The sequence below is a fragment of the Rhipicephalus sanguineus genome, chromosome 1, assembly GCF_013339695.2.
Source record: "Rhipicephalus sanguineus isolate Rsan-2018 chromosome 1, BIME_Rsan_1.4, whole genome shotgun sequence".
Taxonomy (NCBI): Eukaryota; Metazoa; Arthropoda; class Arachnida; order Ixodida; family Ixodidae; genus Rhipicephalus; species Rhipicephalus sanguineus.
The window spans coordinates 7,875,181-7,891,434 of record NC_051176.1 but is presented as its reverse complement, the minus strand read 5'-3'; positions in this window follow the sequence as shown (position 1 = coordinate 7,891,434).

Genomic DNA, 16,254 nt, shown 5'->3' with positions numbered 1-16,254 from the left:
GTCGATTTCCAGGGTGGTCAGCAGAATAGAGGTTGAACTGAGGCATGCTATATGCTGGTTAGATATCTGGAACGCCTCCCATATATCGCGCAACATTATTCTTCGATTTTGCCAAAACTCAAGTTTTTTTCAAACATTGGGCTGCACCCACACTCTGTGCAGTGCATGGAAAGATTGCCTAAGATTGCCGTTTGCTGGCATGCGTAGCGATGCTCTTTGAGCCGTCCACTGAGGAATCTTCGCGACTGCGCCGTATATGCCTTGCGACATGTCAGAGGGTATGTGTATATAATGCCTACTTCACATTCAGCATGTTTATGCACATGACATGTTTGGCATACTGGATTCTTCGCATCGTGGTCGCTAACTTTTTTGCACATTCCTTTCAGCTTGACTGGAGCAGAGAATAGAACGTTTAGCTCATGCCTGGCTCCTGTCTTCTTCAACTTCGGGGACGCTTTGTGAACGTGTGGGATCATTACCGGCTTTCTGTTATGCTTCGTGGGGTGAGCGCTTTTGCTTCATTTCATCTCTCTTAACATATTTTCTCCTACTGATAGCGGCACACTTAGTCGATTTCTTGGAAAATAACTTTATGAGTCATCACGACATCTCGTCATCGCCCGACGTGTAACATCAGAGCACAGTTCGCCTAGATTGTAAGTCCGCTCCACCATCTTAAACTGTTTTACTTCCCTTTCCCTGAGTTCTTTTTCCCTCATGCTTTTTTCAATAAATCCAGTTGACAGATTGCGCTTGTCGTCTTTGTAGAGGTCGCCACAGTTCGGCCCTTTCATTAGGCTGCCACCGCTGTAAAAGACAGAGAGACTGACGTCCCCTTCGCTTACTCTTTATTGATCGAACTCAACTTGTTCCTTCTCTCTAGTGGCGCTGTCCCACGCCCGTGGCACACGTGCTCTTCCGCGCATCGTCCTCTTCAGTTTTCATCACACTCTCGCGGCCGCGTTGCATGAGTGCGCCTCCAGGAGGTAGAGCCGCTGCACGGGACGTCGGACTTGCTGACCGTTAGACAGCAGTATCAGGAAGGAGCGCGCAATACCGTCTTTTCCCGGAAATGCCTTACTGACACGACCCGTCTTCCATGTGAGAGGCGGTGTATTTAGATCCTCTACCAGAAGACCGTCAGGTTTTACGTTAGGTGAAGGCGTAGGCTTGCTGTGGCGAGCAGCGCGCAGAAAGAGAAGATATTCCCTCTTCCACCGCTTCCACAGGTTCCGGAGCAGATGTTCCTGATGCCGCGCTCTTCGTCGAAGGTCGGGCGCAGCGGCAGTTGAGGGCAAGGTTTTCTCGTTTTGTTGGCAGAGTGACGAGACGCTTGCCAACTAAGTGAGATGGTGTCAGTACGTCTGTGGATGTGATGTCATCCTCTAAGTACGTGAGCGGACGACAGTTAACTGCCGCTTCGACTTCCGCTAGCACGGTGAGCAGCTCTTTGTAACGCAAGCTGCTTCGACCGGTGCGCATTCAACTATGAAGCGCCACTTGATTCTGTGAGAGCTGGCATAGTCCTGAACGTCGTCTTCGAAGAGCGAGCACAACTGCTTGGCACGGTAACGAAATGCCTTCGTATTGTCGGAGTACACGATCGCGGCTATTCCACGTTGTGCTGCAAAACGCTTGAAAGCGAGTAAAAATGCTCACGCTGTCAAATCTGGTGCCAGCTCCAGTTGTACTGCTCTTGTCACAGAGCAAGAAAACAACGATGTACACCTTTCCCGTCGAGGCTAATTCATCACTGTAATAGAATGGCGCACAGAAATCAATTCCCACCACTTCAAACGGAGGTGCCTCAATAATTCTTTCCTTTGGCAGGAGTGCTACCGGGGCAGCTTCGGGAAGTAGGCAGCGTCGTCAGCATGGTAAACACGCTTTTAGAACGCGCTTCACTGTACAGCGCCCGTTGATGATTCAAAAGCACTCCCGTAGGTCTAGAAGGGTGAGCTGAATTCCACCATGCAGGAGCCGTTTGGCCGTTGCGTGAACCAAGAGATAGGTGATTCGGTGATCACCAGGAAGCAAGATCGGATGCTTCAGCTTCTCTTGGTCGTCAAGCTGCTGTAGCCTGCCTCTTAGTCGAAGTACTTTGTCACGGTGGGGAAACGGTTGTAAGGTCAGCACACTGGATATCTCTGGAACTTGTCCTGCTTCCAGGGCCCTAATTTCGCTAGCGAATGCGGTATGTTTGACCAATCTTAACCACTACATATCTGCCTCGTTCAACTTTGCAGCCGTCAGTGGTCCTGCTGAAGACGGTCCTTCGACAACGCGTTCCGGCGGAACCTCATGACCCAAGCAGTAACTCGAAGTAATCGAGATAGACGTTGATAATTTGCAACTTCAAGCAGAGGCTCACGAGGTGGTGCAGAGGGTACGACTACTGCGGTGGGGCAAGCTGATGCCACTTCAATGATCTCGCTATGAATAGCATCTGGCGAAAGAGTCGACGAAATATTCGAAGGCCATTGCAAATGATGCTGCGACAACTACGAAGGACCGGTCCATCACAGTGAGTTGCGCGTCAATGCCTCGGTTGCGACTCCACGATGAGCAATTCCGCCGGATTATCGTTGCTGGCACAGTGCCTGCAAGAATATCCCTAGGTAAGCCGTTGTATTTCGAGAACACGGTTTCTCACGAAAGTCTCCCATCGTTTAGCGTCAGCCGCAATTCACTTGTAGCGAGAGAGAGAGACGTGACGGCGGCCAACGTGGCCGTGCCGAAGTCTCGCCACTTTATTCGAAGGCCCTAGTACAAGCAGAGCGGCAGTGGCTGCCGGCGTCCAGCCCCCAGGAGCGTGAGCACGGTCTTAACTGCTCGCGTCGCGTATATACGCCCCCATCGTTTTTTTATTTCGGCTTCATTTCTGCGGGGTGGAGTAATCTGTAGCGTCATCATCATCGCCATTCATCACCATCGTCATTTTCCAACCACCGCGCCGCGTCTCTCGCGCAGCTCATGCATAGCGCTCGAGGCGCGAACAGTTTAGAACGAGCTCACGCTCCTGGGTGCTGGACGCCGGCAGCCGCTGCCGCTCTGCTTGTATAGGGCCTTCGAATAAAGTGGCGAGACTTCGGCACGGCCACGTCGGCCGCCTTCACGTCTCCCTTTCGCTACACATTGTATGGCTATTGACGAGTCGCTCTAAAAGAAACCCTGACAGTTGGCTGTTTTTTCTGATTCCTAGCGAGTAGTTCCACAGCCTGGCAGCCAGCAAGCACGCAAGCAGCTCTTGGACGTGACAGCGAGGTAGTCTTGAGCGGCGCGACCCTGCTGTTGCTCATGAGCAGTTGAACCTTGATCGTTCCTGCTTTGGTATAGTGACGTGTGCAGAGAGCTACACCGTATGCTAGTGAGCTTGCATCACAGAACAGATAAAGTTCAAATGTTGGAACCTGCCGAGGAGATGAGCAAACAGCGCAGCGAGGCAGGCGTTGGCAATTAAGAGGTCCAGCTTTCCCACTGCCTATGAGTGTCTTTCGGTAATGGATCGTCCCATGGTGAGTTCATTCGCCACAGTTGTTGGAACAACAATTTCGTTCTAATGACGAACGGAGCAATGCGGCCTAACGGATGGTAAAATCTAGCGAATGACTGCAGAATGGTGCATTTCGTGGCTGAGTGCGCAGAGGCGTACGCGGAAACGGCCTTGGGGCTCATCATGATGTCGTCATCATTGCGGTCCCATACTAAGCCGAGCAACCTTGTTGTTTCTCTGGTTTCTCCAATGTTGTCGATAGAAGTGTTGTCCTGGAGGAATTGACGACCCAGAACGCTTGAATTGGAGCACCATTTTGTCAGCTCCATACTTGCACCTGCTAAAATATTCAATGCAGCACGGTAGACTTCGAGAGCCTCTGTCGTTGGAAGCTCCTATGATGAGGTCTTCTACGTAGAATGCTTTCTGTAGGCGTCTAGCTAGTACTGGCTCAATTGTCTTACACGTGTCAAATTGATGCTGCAAAGTAGCAGCCAGAAGGAAAGCGCTTGATGACGCTTCAAAGGGCACTCGAGTCACTCGCCATTCGACGATGGAGGGTGGTATCCCCTATTCGTCAGTGATTCGGTTGACCTATAAAAAGCGGAGAGCGTCGCTGTCTTCTTGTCCGATGGAAATTTGTAGGAAAGCCTTCCAGATGTCCGCAGTCAGAATAATTGGGTTCATTCTGAATTATACGAGGAGTTGCAAGAGCTCGCCACCAAGGTTGACACCCTTGTCTAAGATATCGTTGAGCGACGACTCGCCGCGTTCGTGTGAAGATGCGTCGAACACTATCCGTATCTTTGTAGTGATAGCATCTCGACGGAAGACGGCATGGTGAGGAAGGTAGTAAACGGTCGCTACTGACTCTGCAGAGGTGTCGACACATTCGGCGTGACCTTCTGTGAAGTACACCCGGATGGTGCGGTCATACTCCTCCAACAGCTCCTGCCGTCCTTCGAAGCGCTCAAGTTGGCGTTTAAGTCGGGTTTCCGCGACACTTCGGTTTGTGCTGGTCAATCGTCCCTGGTACTTTATCATAAGAGGAAGCACATACCGACCAGCTTCTTTGTGCACGCACTGTGTGAACAGATTCAATGACACTGGATCGGAAGAACCGATGCCTTCTGGAGGGTCGGTGATGGATGGACGCTATGAGCGTCCCCTTTATAACGGGGCGGTGACATGTCTGCCACCATGCTCGAAGAAAAAAGAAAAAACTTCCTTGTTTCATGCTGGCCCAATACCTTATCTACCTTGATTAAATCTATCTTATTATACCAAAAAATATAAATTCACGGTCTATCTCTCTGCCTCTTAAGGCAGAATGTCCTTATTTTTTTCCCCATTATTTATTTTTGTACTTAAGCTCTACTCTTCTGCCACCAATACTCTAACCGTCTCTTACTTATTTCTATCGCGGACGTGTTCAGCATTCCATTGTTGTCCCTAAAACCCAAGGCTTCCTGTAGACTCGCGCCCACAATTATACCTGGGTGAATATCGCCACATTCAATCAGTACATGTTCCATCGTTTCCTTAGTTCCCCCGCAGCATGTACATTGTTCGTATTCGTTACTGGATTTCGCTTTATAACTTCGCGTTCTAAGGCAGCCCGACCTTGCTTCAAACAGTAAAGCGCTTCCCCTTGAATTATCGTAAAACCTTTTCATCCTTATTTCGTTTTTTCCCTTTCGGTAGTTACTCAGAGCCGGCCTCTTTTCCATCGCTGTCATCCAATAAGTCCTCTCTGCCTCTCTGACCTTCCGCTTAATGCTCCTGGTTGCCATATCGCCCGCACTGCTAGCCGTATATTTACTGGTGAGCCTCCTAGTTCTTTTTCTCCACTGCGTGTCAACGCTTTTTCTATACAAATACCTGAAAACCTTTTCTGCCCATCTACTCTTCTTCATTTTCCTCAGCCTCTCTTCGAATCTCATTTTGCTCTGAGCTTCCCTCACTTCAAAGCCTGTCCATCCGATATCACCCTTTACAGCCTCAATTGTCTTCCCGTGAGCGCCCAATGCGAGGCGGCCCACCGTCCTTTGATTTACATCCATTCCTGATTGTACCGCTGGCTTCATGCAAACCACTGAGTTCCCAAATGTAAGCCCCGGGACCATCACACCCTTCCACAGCCCTCGAAGCACATCGTACCTATTGTATCCCCATAAATCTCTGTGCTTCATAATTGCAGCATTCCTCTTTCCCTTTGCTACCGATGCTTTCTCTTGTACCTCCATATATATATCCCCCTCATTTACCCATACTCCGAGGTACTTGTACTCGCTTACCCTCGGTATTTTTTGGCCCTGTATGAAGACCGCATGGTCTTCGTGATCATTGAATACCATCAATCCACATTTTGTTGCACTAAATCCTAGTCCTAGAGCCTCACATTCCCTTCCGCATATATCTGCCGGTCGCTGTATATCATCTTGACTGTCCGCAAATAAGACAATATCATCAGCATAAAATAGACCTGGAAGCTTCTGCTCGACCAACGGTCCGACCTGTTTGTGTGACAAATTAAATCCAATGTTGCTACCTGCTAGCGCTTTTTCCATCCTCACCATGTACAGCATGAATAACAGCGGGGACAAAAGATATCCCTGTCTCAGCCCCTTGCTAATTTCAACGCTGTCCTTGCAACTTATTCCTTCCCATTCTATACAAACTGTATTTTCTTGGAATATTTCCCTCAAGAGCTGTATACAGTCGTCCCCTATGCCCACTTCTTCCAATATATCTCACAAAATTTCCTGATTAACGTTGTCATACGCCCCGGTGATATCTAGATAAGCTACGTATAAGGGCCTGTTTTCCATTTTCGATATTTCTATACACTGGGTTAGAACAAAGGGATTATCGTCTAACCGCCTGTCGATTCGAAATCCATTCTGACGTTCTCCCAAAATATCATTTTGTTCTACCCACGCTTCTATTTTTAATTTTACTGCCTGCATCGCCAACCTGTATAGCACCGATGTAATGGCTAACGGTCTATACGAGCGAATGTTATCCTTTTCTCCCCTGCCTTTATAGATTAAGTTCATTCTACTTTTTCGCCAACTGTCTAGTATTTCCCTCTCCTGTAAGCACTTTTCTACGGTTTTCAGCAGTGCTTCTTTAGTGTTCTGTCCGAGTTCATTAATGAGGCTGACGGGAACCCCATCTAAGCCCGGAGTAGTGCGCTTAAGAATTTTTCCTTCGGCCTTCTTCCAATTGAAATTCTCTAGTACTAAATCTTCGTCAGTTGCACTCCTTTGCGTACTTTTACTTACCGGGGGAATCCCCTGGGTGACCTTTTTAATCGAATCGGCTGTTATCTTTCGGATGTAACCTAGCGCTTCATGCCCTTCCAATTGATTTCCTCCTTCATCTACCAAACGTTGTTGCATTGTGACAGACTTCCTACCTAGCGCTTTTAGGTGGCTCCAAAATATCCTAGGCGCGGCCTTCTTCTATTCGCGAATCTCTGTCATCCAGCGTTCACTTTCACCTTTAATTTTTGCCTCGACTAATTTCTGCACAATGGATTTTTGCTCTAAATATATTTCCCATATTTGGTTGACTTCGTCCTGTGGTCGCTTCTCCTTTTTTGCCTGTCTGTGCTCCCGTGATGCCTCACGTCGCTTCTCGATCGCCTCCCGGATTTCTTTGTTCCACCAACTTTTTCGCTTTCCCTTTCTTTTCCAACAAATAGCTTTCTTCTCTTTTTCCATTTCTTTCGTGATTACATGTAGCAGCTCACTATACTTCCAGTCTTTCCCTGGTAGTTCGTCTACTTTTTCCTCGACTCTTGTGGCTACATTTGCTTTTGTTTGTCATTTAGATACAAGCTGCCAAACTCTGATTCTATGTTCTTATTTTCAGTTTTATATCCCATTTGTAATATTATGCGTTTATGATCACTACCCAAGCTGTTAATGCCTTCCTCGTCTATTCTCATCTCTCTAAGTTTGTCATATATTCCTACTGTCATGAGGCAATAATCAATGCTCGATTGCCTGTTTCCGACTTCCCACGTGATCTGCCCCTCACACTTAGGCCCCACGTTAACTATCTCAAGACTATGTTGCTCGCAGAGATCTAGCAATAACTTGCCATTGGTGTCTGAATATCCGTCAAGGTCATGAATGTGAGCGTTTATGTCCCCTAGAAGGATTATTTCGGCATCATGACCAAGTTCTTTAATATCGGTGCTTATGCATTTCACTATCTCCAGATTCTTTTCTCCGCAGGTATTCCCCGTCCACAAGTAAGCTACACCTAGCCACGTTTTCTTTCCACCTACTGTGCCCGAAACGCAGAGGTGCTCTGAACACGTATGTTTCAGTCTATCCCATTTTGTTCTGCTATGAATTAGCATTCCAACACCCCCACCTCTCCTTTCTGATGTGATCCTGTTACATCCTTCACAAATATAATTTTCAATATGTGGTGGCTCTTCGAAGTCTCTAAGGTTTGTTTCTGTAACCGCATAAACACATATCTGTTCCTTGTTTAACTGTCCCTCAATCTCTAACCATTTTGCCTTTTTTCTGCCACCCTGCATGTTAATGTAACTAATTGCAACACGCGCCTTCTTCCTTCTTTTACCTTTTCTCTGGTTTTTCGCTATACTGCCTGTCAAAGAGTCCCCCTGGTTGTTTTCCTCATTACAACTACCCTGGGCACCGAAGGGCCCGCGTGCCCCCCAAAAAAGCTACTGCGCGTCCCGCAAGTCGCCAACCCACCTCATGACTAAGCCTCCTATCGAAGTGTATTCCGTCTCTTCGAAAACCACCCCACCTGTGCACCTCTCTGTTTATTTCCACTACCTCGATGCCTTTCTCTCGACTCATCTGCCATATCTCTTTGTTTGCGTCGACAACCGCTCTTTGCACCTGAGGGGAAATGGCGCGCATGTCATCTACCCCTTTCGCTATGTGGTCGCTAGTTCGTCTGATTCTTTATTCAAGACGCCGTTTAGACCTCCCGCGATTATCACGAGGTTACGTCCAATAGCCTTAGTTGCGAGTTTTGCGATAGCTTGTCTCATCACTGATCACAGCCCATGTCCCGGGAACTTCCCTATTAAAACTCGTGTGTCGCCTCTCACCCTTTCCTTGACTGCTTCTGCGCATCTAACTAAATTCGAGTCCCCGGCGATTATCACGTGCTCCGACTTTTCTGGTGGACTGTCCCGCACCTGGCCACTGCCTCGGCTACTAGCGCGTGCCACTGCTGCGGTATTGTCTCCTCCCCTTCCCAAAACTACTTTGCGGAAGCTGGGTCCTGTGACCCTTGCACCTGTCTTTTCCATACCTGTTTCCCCCTTCGCGTCTACCACTGTGGGGGTCAATGCCCCTCTGTTCCCGCTGTCGCTTGCTTCCTTGTTCGCCATGACTACCTTTGCTAACACCTCCTCGGCTGACTTAAGCCTTTCCCCCATAGCCATCGTTTTTTCCCGCTCTGTCGACAACACATTCTCCAGCTCGGCGATTCTTACCATGAGCTCATTCTGGGCAGCCATCATTATTTCCATTTTCGCCTCTAACTCGCATTGCTTACACTTGGCGTCAGCTCCCTCTGTCTTCTCATCCGTACAAACCTCTATTTTCCATCCCATTCCGCACCCTGAACACTTTACGGTCTTTTTGGCCATGGCTAGATCGTTCACACGGCGGATTAGATACACTTAAAGCCAAATGATATCACGAAACTCCGCAAGTATGCTACACTGCAAATCACATGTGTACCTTTCAGCCACGTGGTGTCCGAACAAACAAATAATAATAAAAAAACAACCCAGGCAACTGTCACACAGGAAACAGTACAAAGTTGTAAGCCCTATTAACCTTCAATCTAGTGGCTTATGTACTCATATAACTAAAAAAAAACAAGCTCGAATCATGCAAAAAAAAACTTATCTGACGCTGTCGTTCCGGAGCCCACGAAAAACACGTCCGTCCTCTAGCAGAACCCTCCAGCTACCCTATCCTCGAGTCCTATCCATCGAGTCGCCACCTCTGTGCCGGGTCAACCGTGCAGGATGTAGCTTGGCTATGGCGCTCACACGCAAGGAATAGAGCCGATGCGCTGTAGTTCTCGTGATGCCATGCGTTAGCGGTTTCGACTTGATAAATGCCTTGCACCAGCGCACCAAAGATCGTCTCAACGGCGCATAGGTCACTACACAGGCGTTCGATTCTTTCCGTTACTATACGCCAATAGTTGTCCGATCCAGTGATGACACCGATGGTTTGGGTCGGTCTGTCTGCTAGCTTCTGTTCATCGGCAACAAGCATATTGCGCTCGCGCAGCTGCACCAGCAGATCTTGCTGATAGCTGGCGTCTTCACTGTGCAGACTTCTGGCACCTCAAGAGCATCCACCGTGATGCCATGTGTATCGAAAGGACTCTGGAGCTTGAGTTGCACGGTTCGGTACCTGCAAGTTCGGGAACGTTCGGAACTGCCAAATGTTAGTAGAGACAGGCCTTCTGTACCGACGGAAGGTAGGTCGAGTCTGGTGGACAAGTTGCGTCTTATAAATAATCTTTGGCTGCCGGTGTCAAGCAGTACACTAACCAGCACGGAATTGTGCCTTTCCGATGCCCATACTGTTGCCGTTTGCGTGAGGACAGCTGGCGATGGCGACGTAGAACTACTTGCGGGAGCACTGGTAGTCACTGGCACCCTGTCGGTTTTCGTTGTGTCCCTTCTGTCGGTATTTGGGTGGTTGTACGGTTTCTACAGTGTGCAAAGTGGGGTAAGATGATGGTTTATTTATTTATTTATTTATTTATTTATTTATTTATTTATTTATTAGTGAAACCTACATCGCCCAAATGGGCATTACTGTAGGGGGGTTAGAAAGGAAAAACACAGTTTTACAGAAAAAATGGCACACATTTGCGCAGAAATGCCTGCGTATTCACGGAAAGCACACATCTTGTAGTGATGAACAAAAAGCATCGCAGGGCTTGCAGTTGACCACGCTGCGTTGCGGTATTTTCGTGCGACGTGTCTCTCTCTGGTACATCTGAATCAGCAGTTCTTCTCGATTAGTCGCCGCCGAATCTCGTCGGTTGACATGGTGGTCTGACAGTCCTTCACAGAGTGGTCAAGGTGGCCCCAAAGTACGCAGCAGGCATGGCTGTTGTGTGCAGATCCTGCGGCCAGCGCTAATGCCGATGGTACCGACAGTTGTAAGCGAGGGTGACTTCGCTCCTGTGCGGCGGAGCCGTATTTTCGTAGGCACTTCGAACGAAAGCTCTATTCTCTGCTCACGATCTGTATCTGCAGAAACTACATCACACCCCGCACCTCTTTTTGTCGTGACCATGGAGTAGCCCCGTCGTTCGCTTTGGTCTCTACCTGCGTTGCCGGTAGAGAATGGCAATGTCTTCGAGGAGAGATCGCATGAGCACTCGGTGAAGAATAACAGCGTACTCCGATGCTTGAACTCCGCGGCTATCCAGGCAGCTGGTGTGATAGCGTACTTCTTCGTAAAGTTCCCGCAGCTGCCATAGATTGGGCGAATGATCCACAGTAGCGATTGCAAGCAAGCTATCAATGTGTTCGTCTACAAGAGCGGTATGACGCCTGAACCTTTTTTCGAGCACCTTGACTGCCACCGCGTAGTTCGCTTGCTCCAGGCGCACACCCTGGATCACACGTTTCGCAGCTCCGGTTAGGTTGGATCGCAAATACTCGCAAAACTTGGCAGCAGCGGCAGCAAGCCGTGAACATCGATTCAAAAACTGCTCTTTTTGCAGTGTCGCTACATCGGGACCCGTGAACGGAGCGCACGAAGTGTTTCGCCGGACCGCTTGCTGCGAATTTTACGTGCATCTGCCCCTGGGACGAGGACTCACCCAAGTCGTCACTGCACATGCGCATCTAGCCAGCTCGGCCCAAGAAAAGCGGAGCACGGCGATCCTCCCACCACTTGGCAGCAGCGGCAGCAAGGCGTGAACATCGATTCAAAAACTGCTCTTTTTGAAGTGTCGCTACATCGGGACCCGTGAACGGAGCGCACGAAGTGTTTCGCCGGACCGCTTGCTGCGAATTTTACGTGCATCTGCCCCTGGGACGAGGACTCACCCAAGTCGTCACTGCACATGCGCATCTAGCCAGCTCGGCCCAAGAAAAGCGGAGCACGGCGATCCTCCCACCACTTGGCAGCAGCGGCAGCAAGCCGTGAACATCGATTCAAAAACTGCTCTTTTTGCAGGTTAGTGTCACTGTGTCTCAATAATATTCGCTGCAATAGCATTTATACTGCTGCTGCTGCTGCTGCCATTGGTTTTGCTTGTATACTGCTGGGTAGCGTGTAGTGGTTGCATAGCTACACTCGTTTGAGTTTGTCCTTGCTATAGTTACAGGCTAGTTACCTTTCCTTGTGGTTTGTGTTACTGCTGCGGCTGCTATTAGCTCTCGCACTAAGTTATTCGAAATAGTGAGAGAATTGCAATGTCACGGTGTTGTGCATGTAGACTGCAGCTTCCTGAAAATGGGCTTTTCATAACTTGTGTCGAGTGTAAGTTTAAGTTTCATTTTGGTGAATGCTCAGGTGTGTCGGAGGAGCAGGTTGGCTCTAGGCGGGATGGCACTAGAAAAAGTTGGAAATGTGTTACCTGCAAGAGAGAAAATAACGGAAGCGGAACTACCGTGGAAGGCTCGCAATATGAAAAAGAATTATGTACGCGCATGCATGCAATTGAAAACAAGCTTGATACTATACTTAGTCTTTCCGAAAAAAATCAGGCAATTGAAGAATCTATTCAAGTGATCTCAGACAAGTTTGACCAGTTTCAAACACGTCTACTGACCTAAGAACAAACAACCAAGCAACTTGAAAAACGGGTCGGCATCCTTGAAAAGGCCAGCTTCAAGGATATGGATCAACTCAGGCTAGATGTGGATAGCTTGGAATGGCGTAGCCGACGTCTGAACGTAGAGGTGCATGGTGTACAGGAAACAGAAAACGAAAACTTGTTGGAAAAGTTGAAAGGAATCGCAGACAAGATTCATCCACCGCACATTGCTATCGAAGATGTGCATAGACTTGCGGCGAAACCAGGGAAGACGCGTGATATTATTGTTCGCTTTATAAAGCAGGAACAGCGTGATGCGTGACTCGCAAACAAGAAAGAATTAAGGAATAGCGGTGTGTTCATCTGTGAGAATATGACTCGACTGTCTCGCGAACTATTGTATGCAACTAAGGATTGGGCAAAAAACGCTGGATACGCGTTTGTCTGGCACGCAAACGGAAAGGTATTGGTGCGAAAGAAGAGCGGAGATCGTGCAATAGTTATCCGAAATGAGCGCGATCTGGCAGGTCTGACGTAATCTGTGAAGCGCCTTGATAACTTTGTCTGGTGCTTTTAAGCACACGAGTAATGAGGACCAATTCGTCTCGCGCCTGTACCTCCAGTCCGTATTTTAGCAGTACAGCTGCAGATGGGACAGGTTTCACTGATAAAACCTGTTCCTATCATGATTCTGCCTCTTTCAATGCCTGTTATGGTGACACAGTTTGTGAAAAATCTATGTCCGTGTTTCATCTGAACACACGAAGTATGAAAAATAAACAGGAATATCTGCAAGAAGTGCTTGAGGGTATCAAATGCAAATTTGATATTTTATGTTTCTCTGAAACTTGGCTATCTGAAAAAGACAGCGCACCACAATTTGATGGATATACGTATGAAGGACTAACACGAAACAATCGCCGCGGTGGCGGTCTTGCCATGTATGTGAAAAGACAGATTCAGTATGACGTAGAACGGGAATATAGTGTCATGAATGAAAATGTAGAATGTCTTGTCATTGGTATAAAATGTTGGTACTTCTGCGTTATGTATAGGCCGCCATGCGGCAGCAAAGGCCATTTTCTCAATTTTGTGGAAGACCTGTTAAACAATCTAAGTAACACTGGTTCTATGTTTGTAATTATGGGTGATGTGAATATTAACATGCTAGGCAATGATGTAAGTGCAAGAGAATTTAACAACATAATAAAATCCTATGCATGTGGAAACCTAGTCAACCTACCTACTCGGCTCACGGCTGAAAGTGCCACGCTACTTGACGTTTGCATCACAAATGTGTCTTGCCTTAGCGCTTCTGTTGGTCTGTTAACGCTGGATATCAGCGATCATCTGCCAGTTTTCTGTTTCCTCCCGTCGATAAAAGCCCAAGCCATTAAAACATTCACTTCCTTTTATCGGTGCATTAATTCTCATTCGCTAGAAGCTTTTCGCTCGCTTGTCGAAAAAGTAAACTGGGAATTCGTGATGACTACCACGGACCCTAATAAAGCATATAATCTTTTTTATGACAAGCTCAAACATTGTTACGATCGGGCTTTTCCTCTTAAATCCAGTAGGAAACGCAAAAACAAAAACAGAAAACCATGGGTTACTGTTACGCTCTTGAACCGAATAACAATTAAAAACAAATTATACCACTCTTTTGTCAAAAGCCGAGATCTGGCTAAACTATCCGAGTTTAAAAGTTATCGTAATAAGCTTAATACTGATTTAAAACGTGCTAAGCTACAGTACTACGAAAATTTGTTTTCCAGGATTTCAGACAACTCAAGAAAAATCTGGCAGGCTGTAAATGATATTACTGACAGAAAAAATACAAGTAATACCATTCAGGTAACGTCGGCTCAGGGCACTCTAAGCGATGAAACAGCTGCTGAAGCACTAAATGCTCAGTTTATACGCAGTGGTGAATATGTATTACCAGTTGGCCTGTCGCACACTGCGAAGCTGGAAAGAAAGAGCCTTCTAAACTCTATGGTTTTTTCCCCTACAACAGCGCATGAAGTTGAAAAAGTAATTGGGAAGCTTAAAAATGATTGTGCTTCAGGTAACGACGATATACTTTCACTTCCAGTCAAACACATTGCAGACATAATTTCTGATCCCATTGCCCACGTTGTTAACTCAATGTTTGAGTGCGGTATATTTCCTGATGTGCTTAAAATAGCTCGAGTATGCCCAATTCATAAAGGAGGAACAGATCATAGTACTAACAATTATCGGCCAATCTCCGTGTTACCTGTATTATCTAAAGTCTTTGAAACAATAATGAACGTCCGCATTGATTGCTTCATGACAAAGTCCAATATTTTGTGCGAGGCACAGCACGGATTTCGAAAAGGAAGATCGTGTGAGAAAGCGCTACTGAAAGCTAAACATGATATTATAGACAACTTTGAACAAAGGTTGTATACTATAGGCCTATTCATAGACTTGAGGAAAGCTTTCGATTCGGTGAATCATGATGTACTTTTAGATAAGCTGCATGATTATGGTATTCGTGGTGTTGCACTAAAATTGGTGCAAAGTTACTTAACAAATAGGTACCAATATGTTACAATCAATAATGTAAAATCACAGCAATTAAAAATTGTAAACGGTGTTCCTCAAGGGTCCATATTGGGTCCGCTATTGTTCAATCTTTATATTAATGATCTTGCTCTCATTCCATTTTGCCAACAACTAATAATGTATGCCGATGATACTAATGTGTTTTTTTGCCGACAATTCATTGACCGTGTTGCAAAGTACAGTTAATACTTATTTAGATCAGCTATCAAATTGGTTGCACATTAATAAGTTGCAGTTGAATGTGAACAAAAGTAAGTATATAATATTTGCGCCAATTAATAAACCACGTAATTGTAAAACTACCTTGAAGTTTTGGGGGGCTGAACTGGAACAGGTGCGAACACTCAAATTTTTAGGTGTATGGTTTAAAGAGGATCTGTCATGGAATACTCACGTTACTAACCTTACGGCTGATCTGAGCAAAATTACTGGTTGTTTCTTTAGGATACGCGATATTATACCCTTGTGGTTAAAGAAGGTGCTATATTATTCGTTATTTTACTCCAGGCTCTCGTACTGTATACTAGTATGGGGCACTACCTATACCCAGAATTATAAGAAACTTATTATTTTACAAAAAAGGGTGCTCAGATTTTTCGAAAATTACCAGGGGAAGCCGCAACACTTGAGTTCAGAACCTTTGTTTCTGCGATATGACCTACTGAAAGCCTCTCAGATTTATTATTATAAATTATTGCAACACATAAAAGCTAATAAACTGCCCATCGCATATGAGCCACAAGTGGAAGCTCATTATCCGCTTCGTAAGACACTTCTTCGAACCACGCGGACAAGAACCCATTATGGCAAACAGCACATTGGTTATCAAATCCCGGCATTGTTAAATCGTCCAGAATTTACTGATTTCAATACCCTTCCTAAGAGTTCGTTTAAATCATTGCTAATTGAAAACAAAATTGAATATAGATAACTTCCTTCTAATTCCACTAATTATCTCAAAGTATGTTTTACTGGAATGCTACTGATGTTAGTGATGTATAACTGAATCGGACAATGTGTTCAACTTCTACAAATGTGTTATTACTTCGTGTCATTTGCTGTTATATTTTGTTATATTGTAATATGGTTATGTACCAGATGTCTATTTTGTACAAATAATCTGTTCGCTGCAGCCAAATTCGTGAACGGAGCAGGAGCCTCTGTCAGGCCTTGGTGCCTTTTGCTCTTGCCACCTTTCTGTAATGTTACAGAAGAAATAAAGCCTTATTCAAATAAGAAAATTTCTCAACGTCCGACAGCTCGCAATTGTTGTGGATCGTGGCCTCGAAATGTTCCCAGAAGCCCTGCCACTCACGAAATTCCCCGGAGAAAACGGGTACCTATAATTTCGGCAGGGC